The following is a 21,365-nucleotide window of genomic DNA, read 5'->3' as shown; positions in this document are numbered from 1 at the left end:
GGTTTTTAAACTATATCTGAGTCAATGTTGTTTGTGAAAGGCTTACTAGGCCTTGCCAGCAGTTCTCGCATGATGCTCTGCCAGTGCTTCTTGAACCTGAGCTATGGTACTTATAACGTATTTATTCTCATAGCACAAAGCGCCATAAAGTAACATCACAATGAACAGTAAACACAACACACATCGGTCAGCAATCTTCCTCCATGTTTCATGGTCTTCACACAACCTTCAGAAGTGGGCCATAATGCATCCCATCCAGTCAGTCACATCATCAAACCAGACTCAACACAGGTGCCCTCTGCCCTTGGCATCAGTGCCTCCAAAAACTTGCTTTGGCAATCTTCCTTAGATTTATATACTGTCCCTATCATCATGTCTGACCCAGCATGTCCCCTTGCAGGTGGGAATGGTGTTGCAAATGAGCCCTTCCTTGATTTTTCCCCACGCCCAGGGTATTAGCAAGTCCAAAAAGACTGTTAGATGCTGAAGAGCACCTCCTTGTGGAGGGTCTCTTTTATTAACACAAAAGCCAACACAGAACATAAACAAAACTTTTACCCGAAATCTCAGTTGGGTGACTAGGTTGTTCTTAGTCCATCTATCACCCACCTGAGTCCAGTGCTCATTTCTACCCCGCTCTTCCCCCAGGGTTTTTTTCAGTTCCAGCCTCTGCGCCTCTTGCCCCTACTGAAGTAGAATCCTTCTCTGGAGTCAGGAGTTCAGGGAGGTCTGTCTACTGCGACTGTTCTCCAGGGCAGCAGGTGATACCTGCCAGGCTGGGCTTCTGTCCAGTGTCTGTGAGACCCCTGGCTCAGACCAGGCCCCCTTGGATGCCTGCTGACTGCAGCCCTCCATCTAGGAGGCTCCTTTCTCTAGGGGCCCCTCTTAAGGCACCCCACTCTGGTGGGTTCCTAAGAGACCTCACCCTCTAGGCCAGGAGAGGGAAAACTACGGCCCGCGGGCTGGATCCGGCCCATCAGGGCTTTCAATCCAGCCCGCGGGATTGTCAGCCCCATGGGGCAATGGGGCTAAGGCAGGCTCCCTGCCTGCCCTGGCTCCGTGCTGCTCCCGGAAGCAGCCAGCACCACGTCCCTGCGGCCCCTGGGGAAAGAGGGGGCAGAGGTCTCCGTGTGCTGCCCTCGCCTGCAGACACCGCCTCCCGCAGCTCCCATTGGCCAGGAATGGGGAACGATGGCCAATGGGAGCTTCGGGGGTGGTACCCACAGGTGAGGGCAGCATGCAGCAAAGCCGCCTGCCCCACCACACCCCCAGGAGCCACTGCCGGACATGCTGGCCACTTCTGGGAGTGGCGCGGGGCCAGGGCAGGCAGGGAGCCTGCCTTAGCCCTGCTGCGTGCCGCTGCCACCCCAGAGCTGCTCGAGGTAAGCGGCTCCAGGCCAGAGCCAGCACCCCAAACTCCTCCTGCACCCTGCAACCAAACCTCCTGTCTTGAGACCCCTAACCCCCTGCCTTGAGACCCCTGCTGCACCCCTCTTGCACCCCAACTCCCTGCCCTTAGCTCCGTGCCACACCTCGCCCCCCTCCTGCACCCCGCACACCTGCCCTGAGCCCCATCCTGCACCCTGCACCCCTCCTACACCCCAACCCCTTGCCCTGAGCCCCTTCCTGCATACCGCACCCTCTCCCACACCCCGCACTCCATTCCACACCCCAACCCCTTGCCCCAGCCCTACATTCATGGACCTGCATACAATTTCCCCACTCATATGTGGCCCTTGGGCCAAAAAGTTTGACCATCCCTGCTGTAGGCTCCCTGCTCAGCCCTCTGGCTCAAGCCTTTCCTGGGAGAATCTCTCCACAGAAGATATAAGTATCTTCTGCTTTTGGAGTGTTCCCATCTAACTGAACTTGGATAACATTTATTAGGTCTAGGTGCTCAATTACTAATCCGTCACGTAGGACAGTTAGGGTCTTCATCCGGCAGTCATGGGCAGACTGGGCTCAAACTGCCAGTAAAGGGCAACTGCCCCATGACCATCCCGCCATACAGGTAGATTCGAAAACTCTTTGGTGACTGTCCAGACAATGGGATAAATCTCGAAGTCCTTATTCAGTTTTTATTCCTATCTAACTCAGGCAAAACAATGGGGACTATATGGTGGCAGGACCCAATCCCGCACTGCGCGCAGTGTGAAAGTGCAACACACCTTCAAGGGGAGTTCTTGAAAGTATTGTTCCTTAGGAAGGCAGAATACACACTAGAACTTCCAGAGAACACAGCAACTGCACTTTCCTTACAAAGGTAAGGACTTGAGATTTGGTTCTATCTTCCTTCTACTCTCACTGAAGTTCCCTCAGCTAGACAGCAGCTGGTGACAGAAAGAGAAGGATTCCACAGAAGGATTCCTGAATTTACAGGGTTAATTTAGGTAGTCAGAAATGTAATTATCCAAGTTGGAATTCATCCAGTACACCAGTCTAACCCTCTTCTTTCCAAAAGTACCATGCACACTTTAATTACCAGAGGAGACCAAGGTCTCAGCTTTATTGCATCTGAAAAATAACCTGGCCTATAGCCCAAAGGCCCTAACACTGTACTAAGGCACTTATTCAGTACTGACTCAGATGGAAGACTGCCACCTACTGAATTGCCAACACGGCCATTTCCTACAGGGGTCTCCCGTCTAAATGCTAACCCAACCTAACCCTGCCCAGATTATGCAATCTGATTAGAACACAGCTTCAGGTGTTTTGACTGAGAGCTTAGTACAATGAAATACCTGAAAGCTAAGTATAATGAAATACCCTGCTCCTACGTGCATTTGTACACTACCTGTGCTAATGAGACAGAAGGGGGAAAGAACCTAATGATTTAGAGGAGAACTTGATATTAGCAAACCTCATCTTTTTTGTACCATCAGCATCCTATGTACTTTGCCCAACCCAAAATGCTCTAGTTCTTGCTGTATTTCAACATCCAGCAAGTCTTATCTGACCCTTGGTGTGTCCCAGCCAGCCTGACAGCCCCATAGCACATCAGCACCAAGATGACTTGGTACAAATGCAAGAGTGCTAGAAGGAACAGACTTGTACTGTTTCCCATTGGCCTCCACTGTAATAAACTGTGTGTTTTTGTGTGTGAATGAATTTAATGCTTCATAATCTCAACCAAGTGGAAATACCAAATAGCTATTCTTATGGTAACAACCAGGAAGTATTAGAGATCTGACAGGAACTTCTTCTTTTCAGACTTCCAATCTAATCTCTCTAGTCCAAAGAGATTTGGTTTATTTTTGAATAAGAATCTGAGTACTTACTTACATTTTACCTCTGAATCTTCTGTAGTTCTTACATCCCTGCTTTGAATATTGGTTACTTCTAGATGACATTGCTATATACAAGTGCTCTGGGCAGTGAATGGAGGGAAGGACAGTTTTGTGGTTAAAGCACAAGACTGAGGCCTGGTCTACAACTAAAACTTAGGTCAATATAGCTAAAATCCATACTCCTGAGTGCTATAGCTATGTCAACCTAACCCCCAGTGTAGATACAGCTAGGTTGACAGAAGGATGCTTCCTTGACCTAGCTACTGTTGCTTATGGAGGGGGAGTTCCTATAATGACAGAAAAACCTCTTCCATTGATGTAGTCTGCATCTATGCTGCGTGGTTACAGTGACAGAGCTATAACACCATAGCTATGCCGCTGTAGCACCCATAGAGTAGACATGGCCTGACTAGAGTCTGGAGATTTGGATTTTATTCCCAGCTCTACCAGCCATTTTCTATGACATTTTCCAAGTCATTTAGAGCAGTGTTTCTCAAACTAGGGCCGACGCTTGTTCAGGGAAAGCCCCTGGCGGGCCGGGCCAGTTTGTTTACCTGCCGTGTCTGCCATCTGTTAAATGGGGATAGTTAGCACTCTTGCATAACATATAGGTGCTGTGATCATTAGGGCCTAGATTTTCAAAAGAGATCTTGAATATATTTTCAAGTGCTCAGCACCCATAATAGGAGTGAATTTTTCAAGAGTTTGCCATTCCGCATGCTGCAGTCATTTTAAAAATCTGGCCTTGTTTGTTCATGCTAAATTCTTTTGAAAATCTGGCCTTCATTGTTTGTGTAGTGTACAGATAGTATGGTGATGAGTGCTGGTAAATAAAATAATGAATAACTGAATCTGATAGCTTCCCATATCCTTTAACAACAAAGCAAGTAATAGGGCGTTGGAGTATCAACTTGGTGTCAAAAAGGTTTAAATCCTTTTTCCTGCAGAAATAGAATAGCCCCCTTTATACATACTACTTTGGTGCTTTGGCTTTCCATTTTCACATGTGAGAGATACTAGAGAATGAATTTTCACAAGTAGCATCCAACTGGCTAAGTTTATGGAATTAACTTCAAACTTTTCAAATATCTTGGAAAGGGACTTGAAACACCATCGTATTTTACTAGTTGAATCCCCTGCATTGTCTGAATCATCCGGAGTCCTGTAATGACTGACAGTTCTTTATCAGAATGTCAAACTCACTCTGACTTCAAACCAGTAATTATACAAGGACGGAGTCCTAGTAGTTCAAGGATGAGTCCTGATACCACTCAGGCCAAGTGAAATTAGTCACCCTCTCGCATCCCCTTATTCAGGCATCTACATTTTGACATTGCTCCAATCTTTTGCTGTTACTGATACAATGAGATTTTTGTCAAGCAACTGTTAGAGTTGAAAATCAGAGGCACAAAGCCAAATACAACTGAATGAAGTTTAATTAAACTGGAATAAGTAACAAACTTCTGACTGCAAGAAAAACATCTTATATTTCAATTTATGATGAGGAGGCCTATTTTTGCCAACTAAAAGCATAAACTCAAATTTCAAGAGAATATTTGGAAGAATTCCTGTGCCCTAAAAATGTAGAACATAGTTCAGCTGTCTTTCACTGTCCTGCCCCCCCCCCCAAAGATTTAATCCCTCAAACTAAAACCATTTTCTTTCTATCTCATCCTAGCTAAGATGGCAAAATGTAAGGCTTTTGCTAAGCCAAATCATTTGAATTTAACAAACTACCATTTAATTACTTGATGCCACCTTATTGCTTTCCCCAAACTTTAGTAATTGTCCTAAAAATAAAAAATGTGATCATAATTACAAACCTGCAAATCAGTTGATTGCACATACGGACTGAAATTTAGATCAGAGAACTTTCTCCCATTAAGTTCTGTTACAACTTCTGGTTCCAGTCATGACTGGAAACCAAAGTGGGAGAATATGTAGGTCAAGCCCCCTACACTAAAATGAATCTCTCACCCCCCCCCCACCACCACAGTCCTGCCAAAATTGAAACATGAGCATAATTTTATACACAGAGGTCTTCCCGTTGACTCCAATGGGAGTATTCACATGCATAGTTACAAACATGCTTAAGTCTTTACAGAACTGGGCACCTGGCCACCACTGTCTCATAACTGGTAGCTGACCTTCCTCCAAAAGCAGGAGGAATAGTGGGGGTTGAGACTGGGATTAGAAAAAAGGGGGGGTTAAGGAGATTACAGTGTAATACTAATGACCTGAGGTACTTCCTATTAACTTGGTTAAGTACAGCATATCCTGAGTTAATTGACTTGTAAACAGGAAGTTCCTTCAAGTTATCTAATTATTTTACTGTTTTACTTCTAGCTGTACCTACTATGCAGTGTGATAGGGATAATAAATAGAACTACAGTTTAACTTGGCAAGGATGCAGTCCAGTTGTGGACTTAATCACTGTGGATGCATCAACCATGTTGGCTTATTTGCTTGTAAAACTCAATGCTATGCATTAGTCCCTTATAAGAACAACACACTGTGTGCCATGTTGCTTAAATATCTACAGCACAGTCCAGGACTCATAGACACAATAACCACCACAGAGATGTTTTTGGTAAAAAGAAAATCTCCGTTTCAACAAACTCAGTGTTTACTCAAAAAACTAGCCTGCTTTTAGGCTTAAAAAGCTGTCTAAGGCAGTATTTCTTCTTGCTTCCCCTCCTACCCAACTGAAACACCTCTAATGAAACATCACTCCAGGAAAAAAAGCCCCTTTTAAACAGACAAGTACACCCAAAAGGATGTATTAACCATCAACTCAAATCTGCATAAAAACTACATTGAAATCCCACTCCCCTAGACTTCTTCCTGGGAATTCCAGCCATATTAATTATACTGCACTTGGCTTTGCAGCTGAGAATTCTGAATAATAGCAGTGGAGTCTGCTAGGCTGCATCACTATAGCTTACACTTTATTCCCTTGGTAGCATAATTAATTAATATAGCATTTATTCTCAACAAACATGTCAACATTACTATCACATAGTCCTTGATGGCTGGCACTGCCTCCTTTATACCAGTGATGGAGATATTTTATGTTGGTTTTATGTAAATAAAGTCTTGTAATTGTGCCGAGTTCAGATGTGGGACTTCAATAGGAATGACTATACATCAAGACAGGTTTCAGAGTAGCAGCCGTGTTAGTCTGTATCCGCAAAAAGAAGAACAGGAGTACTTGTGGCACCTTAGAGACTAACAAATTTATTAGAGCATAAGCTTTCGTGGGCTACAGCCCACTTCTTCGGATGCATGCATCCGAAGAAGTGGGCTGTAGCCCACGAAAGCTTATGCTCTAATAAATTTGTTAGTCTCTAAGGTGCCACAAGTACTCCTGTTCTTCTTTTTATACATCAAGAGACACTGGCAAATTGGTGAGATGCAAAATGTGACCTATTTTTCTTTCTTTTGACTGTTTTCAAAGCCAGGTCCCTTCCTATGGGATGACAGTCTTATAGATTGTTAAAAGTGATGGGCTCTACAGAAATTACTCTAAAAATTAGTGCTGGTCAGAGAATGCAATTCAATTTCATGACAATTTAAAGTTTTGCAATCTACTGTCAATCTGTTTTTGGTTCAAAAGGGTGACTTCTCCCCCTCTTCCCCTAGACAGTACAAGCTGGACCTAAGAAACTGTCCAGTCCAAACCTTTGTTGAAATTAATATATTTTCACTAAATGTTTTGGTATAAACAAAATGGCATATTTTGACCAAAAACATTTAGCCAAAATGTTTCTAACCCAGCTCTACAAAAATCCTATAATATTTAAAAAAGAAATACAGCCTTTCTACAGGCTTTTTGAAATCACCCCACAGAACTCTATAACAGGGCCATAAATCTCTATTTAATTATATAAGATTTTTTTAAGAATTATAGACAAGTTATGTCTTACTTTTAAATTCTACATAACTCTTTTATAAAGATCAGTTATTTAAAGGACAAATGCTCAAAAGCAGTCTCTAAAATTGAGCCCTGCTTTTTTTGCATTCCCAGAAATTTAGCTGTGCATGTAAATGATATTTGCGCATAAAAGTGGATTATTAATCATGACTGTCTACATTTGTGTGAACAAATGTATGGAAAGCCAAGTTCTTTGAAACCCACAAACTTGCAGGCATAACATTATGTGTACAAAGGTAGAGGCCATGTTACAGGCGTTTTGAAAATTTGTCCCGTGTATTTTTTCTTTCCCTCTCCAAACCAAACTAAATTTGCGGAAAAACCCAAGAAGCTGTTCAGCGATGCAGGTAAGAGGTTTAGTTATAAGTTATGAAAACCATAACATATAAGGTGATTGGAAGAAGGCGAGAGGGAACCCAAGGGTTTAGAAAACACAAACTCTGCTGAGAAGCGATAGCCCAGAGTGCAGGGTCTCCTGGTCCAATGAAGTGGTTCAATGACATTCAGATGATGAAACAAATGTTACTGCATTGCAATTCTGTCTCTGCAAAAGCTTGGGCTCTTTTTGGCTGCACTTAGATGGTACAGGTGGTTTTCAGAGTCTGGCCCACACACTGCTAGAGCAGTTTTTGATGTCGGGCTCAGCTTGAGGGCACTGCGTTTTTCACCAGCAGCGAAGTGAAGAAGTTCCTGTATAAATTCACTTCTAGAAGTGTGTGTGACATTATACTCCATATTATTTATGAAAATATGCTTGTGATAGAAATATGACATAATTACGCAAGATAACTCTTGTAAGGTATCACTGGAAATGTTATAATTTACTGAATATGATTATCCTGTTTGTATGCATGTATCATTTCTGTATCTGAAATTAGGAATAGTGAGTATGTATCTATATTTCAACTATGTTACTTTGGGTGACACCCCCTGCAAACACTTCCGGTACAATGATGAAAAAGCCAGACAGCGCTGATAGCCCATCAGCAAGAGACAATGGACTGTAAAAGAGCTTAGTCTTCCTGTGAATGTGTGGGTCAGCTTGTGAAGAATGGCTACAGGGGCCCTACAGAGGCATGTGACCATGTCATCTGATACTGGAACCCATCTTGAATTCTGTACTTTTCCAGGAGAAGCTGGGGGGGGGGGGTGATATCAACCTAGGAAACAAAGGACTCCTGCCTTATGCAAATCCTATTTAAGGGTGGGGAGTGAAGTAATCCAGGTCCTCAGTTCTTCCTTGCTACCCCACCCAAGATGACTGCTGGAAACAACTGAGACTGAACTGGGGGAAAGAACTGGACCCAGGCTGGAAGGGCGTCTGGCCTGTGAAGAAGATTATTAGAATCACATTTAGGGTGAGAACTTACATGTAACCAGTTTCTTTAGTGTATTAAGCTTAGTTTGCGTGCTCTCTTTTATTTTCTTAGTAATCTGCCTTGTTCTGTCTGCTACCTCCTTAACTACTTAAAATACACCTGTTATAATTAAATTTATTTCTGGTTTATAATATAACCCAGTTTATGTGATTTCTAATGGGGGGGGAGGGGGCAAGGAGTTGTGCATACCCTCCTCCTCATTGAGGGAAGAGGCAAATTTCGTATAATTTTGGGTTTGTACTCCAAGGAGGGGGTGTGTGTGGGGAGACATATGGGTGCTGTGCCAAGCCCCTTAAGCTGAGTCTTCCCAGAGTGGATCTCTGTTTCTCTGTGCAGCTGGGTGTGGCTCTGCCTATGTGCTTGGCTGGAAAAGGCTGGGGAGCCGAGCCCAGCAAGACCAGGTAAAAGGGGGCCCAGGCTGGCAGAACAGTCTGACTTAGTGGCATCTCAGCCCACCAGGTGACATCCAACGGGGTCCAACTCATCACAGAGTGATACAGCTACTATGGCAAAATGGTTTTCCTGTAAAATGAGAATAGTATGGCAAGGGAATTGACTTGTACGGCTTAGATCTATGCAGTTACACAGGGCATCACTTTTCGAAGGACTTCCCAGCACATGCATATACCTGACTGACCATCCAGAGCATTATTGCTGATTCACCCTCTACGGTTCTGTCCGGCTCCATTGCCAGCAGGCCCTAATTACTTTCCCCTCAATTGGAAAATTGCTTTTTGGCTTCACTTCCTGGCTTCTCTGATTACACAGAGGGTTCATCAGTGCCTGTGGAGTCTCACAAACAGCAAAAGGGAGTTCACCTCAGCCTGGCAGGGAGGGGAAGAGACACAGGCAGGCATATGGCACTGATTGGGATCTTGTAATTTAGATAAGCAGTGCTAGAGGGAAATGTGGTGGACACAAAATGGAGCAGTGGTGGGCAATCTGTGGCCTGCGGGCTGCACACGGCCCATCAGGGTAATCCGCTGGCGGGCCAGGAGACAGTGTTTACATTGACCGTCCACAGGCATGGCCGCCTGCAGCTCCCAGTGGCTGCGGTTTGCCATTCCTGCATATGTTGTTTTTATTAGGTCCTTCATAAACTATGCTATGCAGTTATGCTGGACACCTGCAGAGTTTGGACCCTCATTGACTAACTGATTTTATATTGTTTTCCCTGGAATTTTAATGTATATGGTATACTCATGAATGGTTACTAAACTGTGGATACATTATAATGTAGTAAAGAACATGCTGAGGTACTTCTACCAAAAAATAGTGCTGTGACCCATCCACCTCCAGAGAGTCCTGTGCCACTGGTGGCTAGATTGCATACTTGGGTTAATGCATTAGCCTTTCACCTCTGGAGACCTGGCTGGGTCACATCACACGTATAATTGAGTCTGATTTGTAGCCTGTTTTCATGCTTCTATATTACAAAACACACAACAAAACTTGCCACAGGTAGCCTTGGTTGCTCAAGAGAAGTTCTGCCAAACAAAATTAAGAGGGTTATTGTAGGCAGAATTTAACAGTTTAAGTATGTACCTAGGTTCTGTAACTTGGACAACCCATGCTGAAGCCATGCACATCTATACTGCTATTTTTAGCTATGTTCGCACTAGGAAGGCTAGCATATGTATGTCTATCTGAGCTGTAATCACACCTTGAATTGCAGTTTGGACATACCCAAGTGTTATATTCATTTAACTAGGGAACAAACACAATACCATATGGCCTATGTATAATGAAAACTAACAAAGCAAGCTTGAATTTAGAATATCAAATATACGGCAAGGAACTACTTGTGAACAATCTATTCATCAAGAATTATTCCTGTCAAGTCATGAGACAGCTGCAAAGATTTATGTAATAAAGAATTAATCTGGAAAAATTATAAACTGCTCTTGGATAACTAGACACTGAAAAGAGGCTAAATTAATTGAATAAGTTATTTGCTATGTATTATTCTTTGTATTCTCATTATAGGTTAGGTTCTGAGCTAGCTTCCCCTACCGTTTTTCCAGTGCACCTCAACACTATCTGCCCTATGCCTGGTCAACATAGCACTATTCTTCCCTTCTTAGGAACAAAATTAAGCCTACAAAATTAACAGGAAAATAGTCCTTTGTTGCAATTTCTGTTATACATCTCAGAGGTCTTCTCTGATAAAAGTCCTTGAAATGCACACCTCTTCTTCAGCCTCTGCAAATATCAACAGTATTATCAGAATGTTTTTGGTACACATGTAACAATGTGCTCTGGAAAAATCTTGCTGCAACAAGTATTACCTTGAACTATAAAATCCACAGTTTATCATCCAAACTGCAGAGTTTAGGGCTAGAGTTTGAAATGGGAGTCTTGTTTTGTGCAAATCAGATATATTTAAATAGTTTTTATAGATGCTTGTTTTTGTTCTTCAGACAGTAATTATTTAACTAAAATTCATTAAGGCAGTTGCCGCAAGTTCCAGGCATAGAGGACAATTTAGTAGTCCCCACGCCTCCATTATGTCAGCTTCATTGCATGCTTACTAGTTCTTTGATATCTTCTACTCTTATTTTAAAGCAGGTCTCAGTCATTTTTTGTAAATTGGCTACTTTAGAGGAAACCCACAATGCCTATTTATATTATGTCAAATAGCTAAATATATATTTGCTAAATAAAAATAGATATAGTGTTTTAAATTAATTTTCAAAAGAGATTTGAGAATTACCTGTGTCTGGTCAACTGCCTCTATAACTGTTAATAAAGCTAGATTCCCTCTTGCTGGGTAGATATTTTGCTGGCCATTTTGTTGATTTTTACCTCTGTTAAAATAACCATATTAAAAAACCCCACACACAAACAAAAAACATACAACCCACTTACCCTACAATTTTGAGTCAGATTTTCAATAGTTTGCAAAATATATGTTCTTTTGATTGCTTCCTTTTACAAAGCAAAATCCTGTGTTTGTATATGAAAACAGGTAATTAGATATGTAATTACCTTGTTGCATATGCAAACCGATGCAACTGTTATTACTGTTACTAATAATTCAAATAGCACTTGTATATTATAATGCTTTTTCATCTGCAGATCTCAAATAGATCCTTTCAAAATGTAGTCCTTACAATATCCTGCTTTTTCTATGTAGTACTTAGTTTCCTGTCTCCTCATCTGGGTTACAAAAAAATCAATTTCCAGACTGATATTTTAAAAATTATATTTAGGACACACTTTATTTTATTTAATGATTTAGGATAAAATTTTCAAAAGCTTGTAAAGCAGCAGTTGTCAAACTGTGGGACACGCCCTGCAGGGGGGCGTGTTGGAACATTTGGGGATGTGAATGGTGACGCCAGGCAGCTCATGCGAGTCCTGCAGGACTTGGGCCAGCCCCCACTGGGAATGGGGAAGGAGTGCCACCTCTGCCCCTTGACTCACCTCAGCAGGCCCCCCCAGCCTGTAGGTCAGTGTGAACATCCAACATGGCCACACCAATTTTCTGCTCCTGGCAGCCTCTGCAACCAGTGCTGGTCCCGCCCTCAGATACCTTTGTACGTGCTTTCCCCCCCTGAAAATCTGAGGGGGGGAGGGGCAATGGGGCCCTGCCCTAGTGGTGCAGCTGGCTGCAAGTTAAAAGCAGCCCGCTGCTGAGGAAACCTTGGCTGTGCCATTGGTAAGTATCTGTGTATTTGAAACTTATAGGTGTAGGTAATTTAATTAAAGTTGTGTTAAGATCTCTGTCAGGTTTATAAGAAAGCTATCAAGCATACTTTTGCATGTGTCTATTTTTGTTTGTTTGTGGGGAACACAACAAAAATTGTAAGTCAAAGGGGGGGGGAGGGCTCTCAGCTCAAAAAATTTGCAAACCGCTGTCTTAAAGACACTTGACAATGAGATTTAGGGACCTAAATCATTTAAGCACTTATGAAAATGCTTATCCTTATTGTTGTAATTACTCCATAATTCATTGCAGTGATTGGCTTTGAAAGTTTCCTTGAAATCTTTTCAAAGGGATAAACAAGTGTCTTCAATTATATAGTGATTATAGAGAGATAGTGGAACTCCACTTCCCCCACAAGGGCAAATGAAAGAAGTAGATCAATGCTACTATAGCAGCAACTGTAATAATGTTACTGTTACCAGAGTGAATATCTGTATTCTCTATATTTTCACAATGGTGCTCCCTATAGAATCATGCTCATTATTTAACAGCTCCCCCCCTTTTTTTTTTGTATTAGTAAACCTTATTCCTATTTCTGTAACCCTTGCACATCTGTGCAACCCATTTAAGGCATTATTTCTCAAAGTGTGGGGGCACAAAGGACTAGCTGGGGGGATGTGAATAGGCCCCAAATTGTTCTCCACAGTGCCAACTTTTTTTTTTTAAATTCTCTAGCTGCTATGGTTGTGAAGAAAACCTTGTAAACATGACCTGAGCATAACTGAGGCATCAAAATCTGCCTGAGTTTGCAAGGGGCCTGAAACAATAGTGCTGATGGGGTGAGCTATCCTAATCTTCTCAGTGGATGTTAGCTCAGATGCCAGTGATGATATTTTTAAGGTCAACATTATTAACTATTTCACTGCTGATCAAAGCATGTAAGAAAGCAGAGAAACTACCCTGCTATGAAGTTGGTAAGTGTGTTCAAGCAACCTTAACTATGCCCCAGTCGTGTTTCCATCTTATATTGCTTAACAAAACATGCACTTTTAAAAAAAAAAAAACCATTCCACTTCGAATTAGATTTTTGCTCCTAAAAATTCTTTATTGTGCTGCACAATGGTGCAGGATTAGAGAAAGGTGTGTGGAACCTTTCATTGTTTCATCCCCAAGCACACAGAGGACCAAACACATCACAAACCTGGATGGGCACAGTAGCATGCTTTTCTGCAGTCAGAGTAGAGCAACAGAAACCCTTTGCTGTAGAGTTAGTTGGAATTTTTCTGGTTGAAATTGAAAGGTTCCCTGGTAATGTTATGATTTTGACAACTCTTTCAATGGAAATCAACCCTCAATGATTTTGCAGCACTCTCTAACATCAGTGACTGCAGCAAAGGATTGGCACTTAGTAAGCAGGGGATAGAGGGTGGGCTTGGGCTACTGGAACTATTAATTGAGTCAGAGAGCTTTAATCTGTATATTTAGGATTGGGAACTGGGATATTTTATTACTGCTGAGGAACATGCATATGTAACTTGCCTGAGGGGTCTCCTCTTGGTATTACCCCCTGAAATGGGCTAAGGGCTTGCCCTGCTTGGATAAAAGCTTTGTTTTATTGCTGAGAGCCATGTCCATTCCTGGGGTCACCTTCTGCCTCCTCAGAGGGGGTTTGTGCTGATCAGAAGCAAGGGGGTGTCTCAGGTAGGTGGGCTAGGACCTGAGATCCCCTCCATGAACCCCTGGGCCCCCTATTGACAGTGACATTCTCTGATTTCTCACCAGTGTTCTGTGACATGACAAATCTCCTGTGTGCCTCAGTCTGGGTGACTGTCAAGAATAATAACCTTTGCTTACCTCACTAAGAAGAGCATCACCTCCCCTGAGGTACTATAAGCTCAAAAGATAGTTCAATTGTTTTTAATATGTGTGGGAGTAGGAGGGAGAGAACGGAAGAAACTTGCCCAAGGCTAACTTATTCTCACTGTCACCAAAGCCTCTATGTATGTCAGTGTTAAGCTCTATGGGCTTGTCCACACGACAGGCTGTGTTGGCATAATGTATGTCCCTCAGGGGTGGGAATAAGCCACACACCCCTCCCCACCAAGCAATGTAAATTACACTGACCTAAGCGCCAGTGTGGACAGCACTATGTCAGCAGGAGAGCTTCTCCCACCGACATTGCTACCGCCTCTCACGGAGATGGTTTTATTTTTGCCAAGGGGAGGGCTGTCAGCATAGAGCATCTTCACCAGACACGTTGCAGTGGCGCCATTGTAGCGCTACTAATGTAGACTAGCTCTATGACTTCACACTATTTGATTTTCTCACTCCCCAAATTCTTTTATTTGTTGATGTTTGCTCTCTCTAGGGCCTTGGCTACACTTACCCGCTAGTTCGGCGGCTGGCAATCGAACTTCTGGGTTCGACTTATCGCGTCTAGTCTGGACGCGATTAGTCGTACCCGGAAGTGCTCGCCGTCGACTGCGGTACTCCAGCTCGGCGAGAGGAGTACCGCGGAGTCGACGGGGGAGCCTGCCTGCCGAGTGTGGACCAAGGTAAGTTCGAACTAAGGTACTTCGACTTCAGCTACGTTATTCACGTAGCTGAAGTTGCGTACCTTAGTTCGAATTAGGGGGGTAGTGTAGACCAAGCCTAAGAAGCAGAATCTTGACAGACTTGTGGGAGTGGGTGGGGGAGGGGTCTTTCACATCCCTGCTGGAGCCCTGAGGAGCCCCCATTTTCTCCCCCCCCCTCAAGATTCTGGACAGAAATCATCATTGTGGCACAGGACTCTCTTCAGCGTCTGTCACCTTCACTCCAGAAATTGAGTCGAGGGTTTGCTGTTTAGCTCTGTGAGCCTTTTCCTGCTGGGGCTGAGCATGCTGCCTTCACAGTGCTCTTGGCTCCTGTCCTGATTAAATACTGGCATTTGAGTGATGTATTTCTTTCCTGAATTTCTCAGGGGAAAGAAATTAGTCAGTACTCTGCTGCCACAGCTAGTCCTTCCCCTACCGAATGGTACTTGAAGCTGACTTTAACGTCTTGCAACTTCCTCTCTTACTATTATCCCACACACTCAGAGGTTTTTTTTGCCTTTTTGCAGGCTGACAGGCCTTCTGTCACTGGCAGAAACTGATGCTGAATTCCTAGAATGTACATAGGAGGAGCCTTTACATCTTGAGATTGATCATCTTGAGACTGATAACCATGCACTTCAGGGAAAAAGCATTTGCTCTGCAAAGAAATTTCATCCTCTGCCTCACCACAAGATTCTGCCCAGGCTGCAGCAGCAGTGGTGACTCCTCCTACCTGTGTTTTCCCCCACCCCCCCAAAGGCTTTCCAGTAAAGGTAACAGCTAACAGGCTGAGGAAACCTCACGGCCATTTCCTGTACGTGAAGCTTCTGGTAAGCAAACTATTTGCATTCCCTTCCTTGTCTGCATCAAAGCTGGAGGGACAGCAGTGTTGGAGGAATACGTGGCCGCTGAGACCAACATGCTTCTATTTGCCTTGCACTTAGAAACAAAAAATATTTTGAAAGCTCCCATGATTGCCTGCTGTAAAGTAAAACTCGGCAAGAAAGTGCTTTGGCTGTGGTGTTTGATTCATGTGTGTGTGGGTAAGACAGCAAGATTACCCTCTGAAAACCTCTTGTCTGCTCACAGAATAGAGGCTGCAGGCTAATTTACAAGCACTTGTGGTACAAGAGTTCTTTGTATATAAAATACATTATAGAAGATAACATAACCTAAGTAAAACAAGTTAACACATTTACCTGCAGTCCTAAAACTCTCATTATTGTGAAATACAATTTGTCATGACTTGTATACACAAGAGCAAGGGTCACAATAATTTAAGCTTTTCTTTAATTGAGCTAGTGTTTGAAGATCTTTCCTGCTATGACTTACTTAATTGTTCAGTGATACTGGTTATAATATTTTGATTTGCTGTATATTTTTTGTCTACCCTTCAATGATAATCCAAGGTAAAATTACTTTTCATTGTCCTGCTTTGGTGACCTTGGGCCTGACTGTTCTCACATCACTTTTACACCATTTTACTCCTTTGATTTCCATGGAGTTACTCCTTTTTTATGTCAGTTTAAGTGAGATGAGAATCAAACTACTTTGTTTTTTTTTCCTGTATAAATTGTGCAAACTAATGTGCAAAACTGGTACAAAGTTGTATTATAGTTGTTACATATTGGCATGATACTCCATTGTAAAGAACTGGGAACAATATTTTGATTGAATAACACAGTGCTGTTCTTAAAGGTGACTTGCAAAGGTAAGTTACAAAATTTCAATAACTTTACTAATATATACTAAACTTCCCTCTTTAGTTATGCATAGGAAGTTAGGAGTAAAATAGCACATTATCTGAAATCTGTTCTCTTTTATATCATATGATACCCAATCAGGGGTGAAAGTAATATGAAACACTTACCAGTACAGGGGCCTGGCTACTGGCCCCTGGAAGGGGCGGGGCCTCGGATAGAAAGGGTGGGGCTGGGAGTCAGCCTTCTCCAGCCAGCCCATCTGCGCTGCCTGGCCCGTGTCACCCGGGACTCCGGCGGTGATTTTAAAGGGACCGGGGCTCCAGCCGTTGCCACAGTAGTGGCGGCCGGGAGCCCCAAGCCCTTTTAAATCACTGGCCCTGGGGCAGCTGCCTATGCTCCTCATTGTGTCATGGATATTTTTAGTAAAAGTCAGGGACAGGTCATTGGCTTCTGTGAATTTTTCATTATTGCCTGTGACCTGTCTGTGACTTTACTAAAAATATCTGTGACAAAATCTTAGCCTTACCTAATTTAACTACATCCCAGGTGATTGGTTTGAGGCCAGGGATCAGATGAGAGAATGCAAGTCACCTGATCCTTAAACAAACAAACAAACAAACCCCCCAACCAGCTGCTTTAGTGGGAAGCGAGAGCTACTGCGGGCCAGATTGGTCTTCTGCAGGAGCCTATCCGGGACAAAAGAAAAAGGCCTAGTTTAACTGTTTGATTTATGTTGGGCAGTTCTGGTGTTGAGAAATAAACCCATCACTGAAGAAAGAAAGAGATGTATTCTGCCACAGCTGGGCAGGGCCGGCTCCAGGCACCAGCTTAACAAGCAGGTGCTTGGGGCGGCCAAGGGAGAGGGGCGGCACCTGTGGCAATTCAGGGGCGGCAGGTCCCTCACTCCCTCTAGGAGCAAAGGACCTGCTGCTGAACTGACGCTGCCGATCGCGGCTTTTTTTTTTTTTTCCAATTGCCGCCGCTGATTGCAGCTTTTTTTTTTTTTTTGCTTGGGGCGGCAGAAATGCTGGAGTCGGCCCTGCAGCTGGGAGCTTTATTTGATGCACTGGCCAGTGAGATGGCCCACTGGTTTATACACTCTATAAAAGGTTTGGCTTAAAAATTGTCAGCACTCTGAAACATTTTATAATTGGGCTGTGAAATGTTTGTTTGTTCCTTTCCTTTCACAGAGGCCAGATCTTGTGTGCATCACTGAACTTGGGTTTTATGGGGATGTATAGGCCCTATTCTAGCAAATGTTTTACGCCTGCGCGTAAACTTTAGAAGCATGAATAGTCCTATTGTAGCCAATGGGACTACTCGTGCTTAAAGTTAAGCATGGGTTTAAATTGCTTTGCTGGATTAGGGCCATATACATGTATATCTGGATTTTCTACACCTGGATTGACCTCACTGCTCCTAATGTCATGCAGCTCCTCTTTCAAATCCCTTCTTACATCTCCCCTTTTGGCTGTCTCCACTGCCACTCAAGACAAATCTCATTCAGATGCATATGTACATATTTAAAAAAAATTGAATTAATATGCTGAATAAGATGCAAACACAAGTTAATAATAATTGGCATCTTGAAATGTAGTTGTTAGGGTCATTTGCAAGTAATTCAGAAGGCTACTTTATCTGTGTATCTAGCCTACCAGCAAATTTTAGAACATAAGAATGGCTATGCTGGGTCAGCCCAAAGGTCCATTTAGTACAGTATCCTGTCTTCTGACAGTGGCCAATTCCGGATGCCCCAGAGGGAATGAACAGGTAATCATCAAGTGATTCATTCCCTGTCGCTCATTCCCAGCTTTGGACAACAGAGGCTAGGGTCACCATCCCTGCCCATTCTGGCTAATAGCCACTGATGGACCTATCCTCCATGAATTTATCTAGTTCTTTTTTGAACCCTGTTATAGTCTTGGCCTTCACAACATCCTCTGGCAAAGAGTTCCACAGGTTGACTGTGCATTGTGTGAAGAAATACTTCCTTTTGTTTGTTTTAAACCTGCTGCCTATTAATTTCATTTGGTGACCCCTAGTTCTTGTGTTATGAGACTTTCTTTACTTTTTTATTTACTTTCTCCACACCAGTCATGATTTTATAGACCTCAGTCATATCCCCCCTTAGTCATCTCTTTTCCAAGCTGAAAAGTCCCAATCTTATTAATCTCGCCTCATATGGAAGCCGTTCCATACCCCTAAGCATTTTTGTTGCCCTTTTCTAAACCTTTCCGAATTCCAATATATCTTTTTTGAGATGGGGCGACCACATCAGAATGCAGTATTCAAGATGTGGGAGCACCATGGATTTATATAGAGGTAATATATTTTTTGTCTGATTATCTATCCCTTTCTTAATAGTGCCCAACGTTCTGTTTGTTTTTTTGACTGCCGCCACACATTGAGTGGATGTTTTCAGAGAACTACCCACAATGACTCCAAGATCTCTTTCTTGAGTGGCAACAGCTAATTTGTCGTCATTTCATATGTATAGTTGGGATTATGTTTTCCAATGTGCATTACTTTGCATTTATCAACATTGAATTTCATCTGACATTTTGTTGCCCAGTCACCCAGTTTTGTGAGATCCCTTTGTAACTCTTCGCAGTCTGCCTGGGACTTAACTGTCTGGAGCAGTTTTGTTTCATCTGCAAATTTTGCCACCTCGCTGTCTACCCCTTTTTCCAGATCATTTATGAATATGTTGAATGGGACCAGTCCCAGTACAGAGCCCTGGAGGACACCACTATTTACCTCTCTCCATTATGAAAACTGACCATTTCTTCCTACCCTTTGCTTCCTATCTTTTAACCAGTTACCAAGCCATGAGAGGACCTTCCATCTTATCCCGTGAGAACTTACTTTGCTTAAGAGCCCTTGGTGAGGGACCTTGTCAAAGGCTTTCTGAAAATCTAAGTACACTATATCCACTGGGTCCCCTTTGTCCACATGCTCGTTGACCCCCCTCAAAAATTCTTGCAGACTGGTGAGGCATGATTTCCCTTAACAAAAATTATGTTGACTTTTCCCCAACAAATTATGTTCATCTATGTGTCTGACAATTTTGTTCTTGTTTCAACCAGTTTGCCCGGTACTGAAGTCAGGCTTACCAGCCTGTAATTGCCGGGATCACGTCTGGAGCCCTTTTTAAAAAAATGATGTCATATTAGCTATCTTCCAGTCATTTGGTACAGAAGCTGATTTAAATGCTAGGTTACAGACTACAGTTAGTAGTTCACATTTGAACTCCTTCAGAACTCATGGGTGAATACCATCTGGTCCTGGTGATTTATTACTGTTTAGTTTATCAATTTGTTCCAAACCTCCTCTAATGACAACTCAATCTGGGACAGTTCCTCAGATTTGTCACCTAAAAAGAATGGCTCAGGTTTGGGAATCTCCCTCACATCCTCAGCCATGAAGACTGATGCAAAGAATTCATTTAGTTTCTCTGCAATGGCCTTATCATCCTGAGTGCTCCTTTAGCATCTCAATCGTCCAGTGGCCTCACTGGTTGTTTAGCAGGAGTCCTGCTTCTGATGTACTTAAAAAAAAAAAATTGATATTACTTTTTGAGTCTTTGGGTCGCTGTTCTTCAAATTATTTTTTGGTCTTCCTAATTATATTTTTACACTTCATTTGCCAGAGTTTATGGTCCTTTCTATTTTCCTCACTAGGATTTAACTTCCACTTTTTAAAGGATGCCTTTTTACCTCTCATTTAGGTTCAGTGCAATGGACTGATTTAATATTACTGTTTGAAAATACTGCCTGCTAATATTATCCCCAGGAAATAATTTTGTCCTCTGCACAGATACAAGTTGGAGATGCTCCCGTAATTCCTAATCTCATTCTCTAGCAATGAGTTAAACACCCTTCCTGCTCTACTCCCTCAGTCAATATTTGAAGATACATTAATTTAATCATTAAAAACAAAACCTGGCTAGCATAGCAAACTTGACCCAAAGTTGTACCATGTTGGGCAACATTTGTCCTACTTAACAAAGCTCAATAATAGACATCCTGGAACATACTGATGCAGAACAATGCAGATGAATAAAGCACGTCAGCCTAGCCTGTTTTTGTTTGCATGTGCGTATAGGTCTGACCTGCAAGCAAACATTGGTTTAAAAAAGGAAATCATCTATCAACTCTTCTGTCTCATAGTAACTATTAGAAGACACTGTACCACTAAAGGAATTGTAACAAATCAATTCTAAGAACTGCCTGTTTGTATTTTAGTTCCTCCCTTACTACAGTGTACAAGCACAGGTGGAATTTTCTCTAGGGTTGTTCACCTTTTGTTTTCACAATTCATAGCACTTAGAATGACTTGTCAAACAAAAGAATAGGCCTGATTCTAAGAAGAGCAGAGAAATTCAGGTCCCACTGAAGTCCAGGGTAACTGTGTGTGTTCAACAACTTAAACAAGTAAGTTAGGCCACAAAAATGTGCCTGAATGTACTTTCTTGCAATATTTATATTTATACATGGAAATGGGAATTTAGATAACATATCTTCTTCACATATCTGTGCACAAATATGCGGTTTGCATGTGCAAAGTGTGCACATGCAAGTTTTTTTTAGAGACAACCAAGACACCCTTATCTCAAACTTTGGTCCACAGAGTGGATTTCTTTTGTGAATTTTTAAAAAAAGGGAATTTAGTGTTTCTCAAAGCAGCTGGATTGTGAGATCTGGTGAGGAATAAAGTCATATTTATATAATGACATTTGTATAATGTCAAGAAATATATTTAATTTCATGTCATCATATAATATACACACTTGTATGTGTAATATATAGAATACATACACACACATAAAATGAGAGAC

General features: G+C 42.5%; 1 long non-coding RNA gene across 8 annotated transcripts in view; it reads left to right on the top strand.

Moving 5' to 3' along the window:
- Positions 1-21,365, top strand: part of LOC122174105 (uncharacterized) — a 167,431-nt gene that overhangs the window by 128,827 nt on the left and 17,239 nt on the right. For 4 of the 8 annotated variants that reach the window (XR_010588848.1, XR_010588847.1, XR_010588849.1 and 1 more), the window contains 3 exons: positions 2,098-2,263; positions 14,032-14,133; positions 15,353-15,655. This is a non-coding gene — a long non-coding RNA (uncharacterized LOC122174105). The remainder of the gene's footprint in view (positions 1-2,097; positions 2,264-14,031; positions 14,134-15,352; positions 15,656-21,365) is intronic. The other 4 variants (XR_010588846.1, XR_010588850.1, XR_010588853.1 and 1 more) reach the window with 3 other exon arrangements.

The sequence above is a fragment of the Chrysemys picta genome, chromosome 6 (genome assembly GCF_011386835.1).
Source record: "Chrysemys picta bellii isolate R12L10 chromosome 6, ASM1138683v2, whole genome shotgun sequence".
NCBI lineage: Eukaryota > Metazoa > Chordata > Testudines > Emydidae > Chrysemys > Chrysemys picta.
This window is presented reverse-complemented; position numbering and strand designations above follow the sequence as displayed.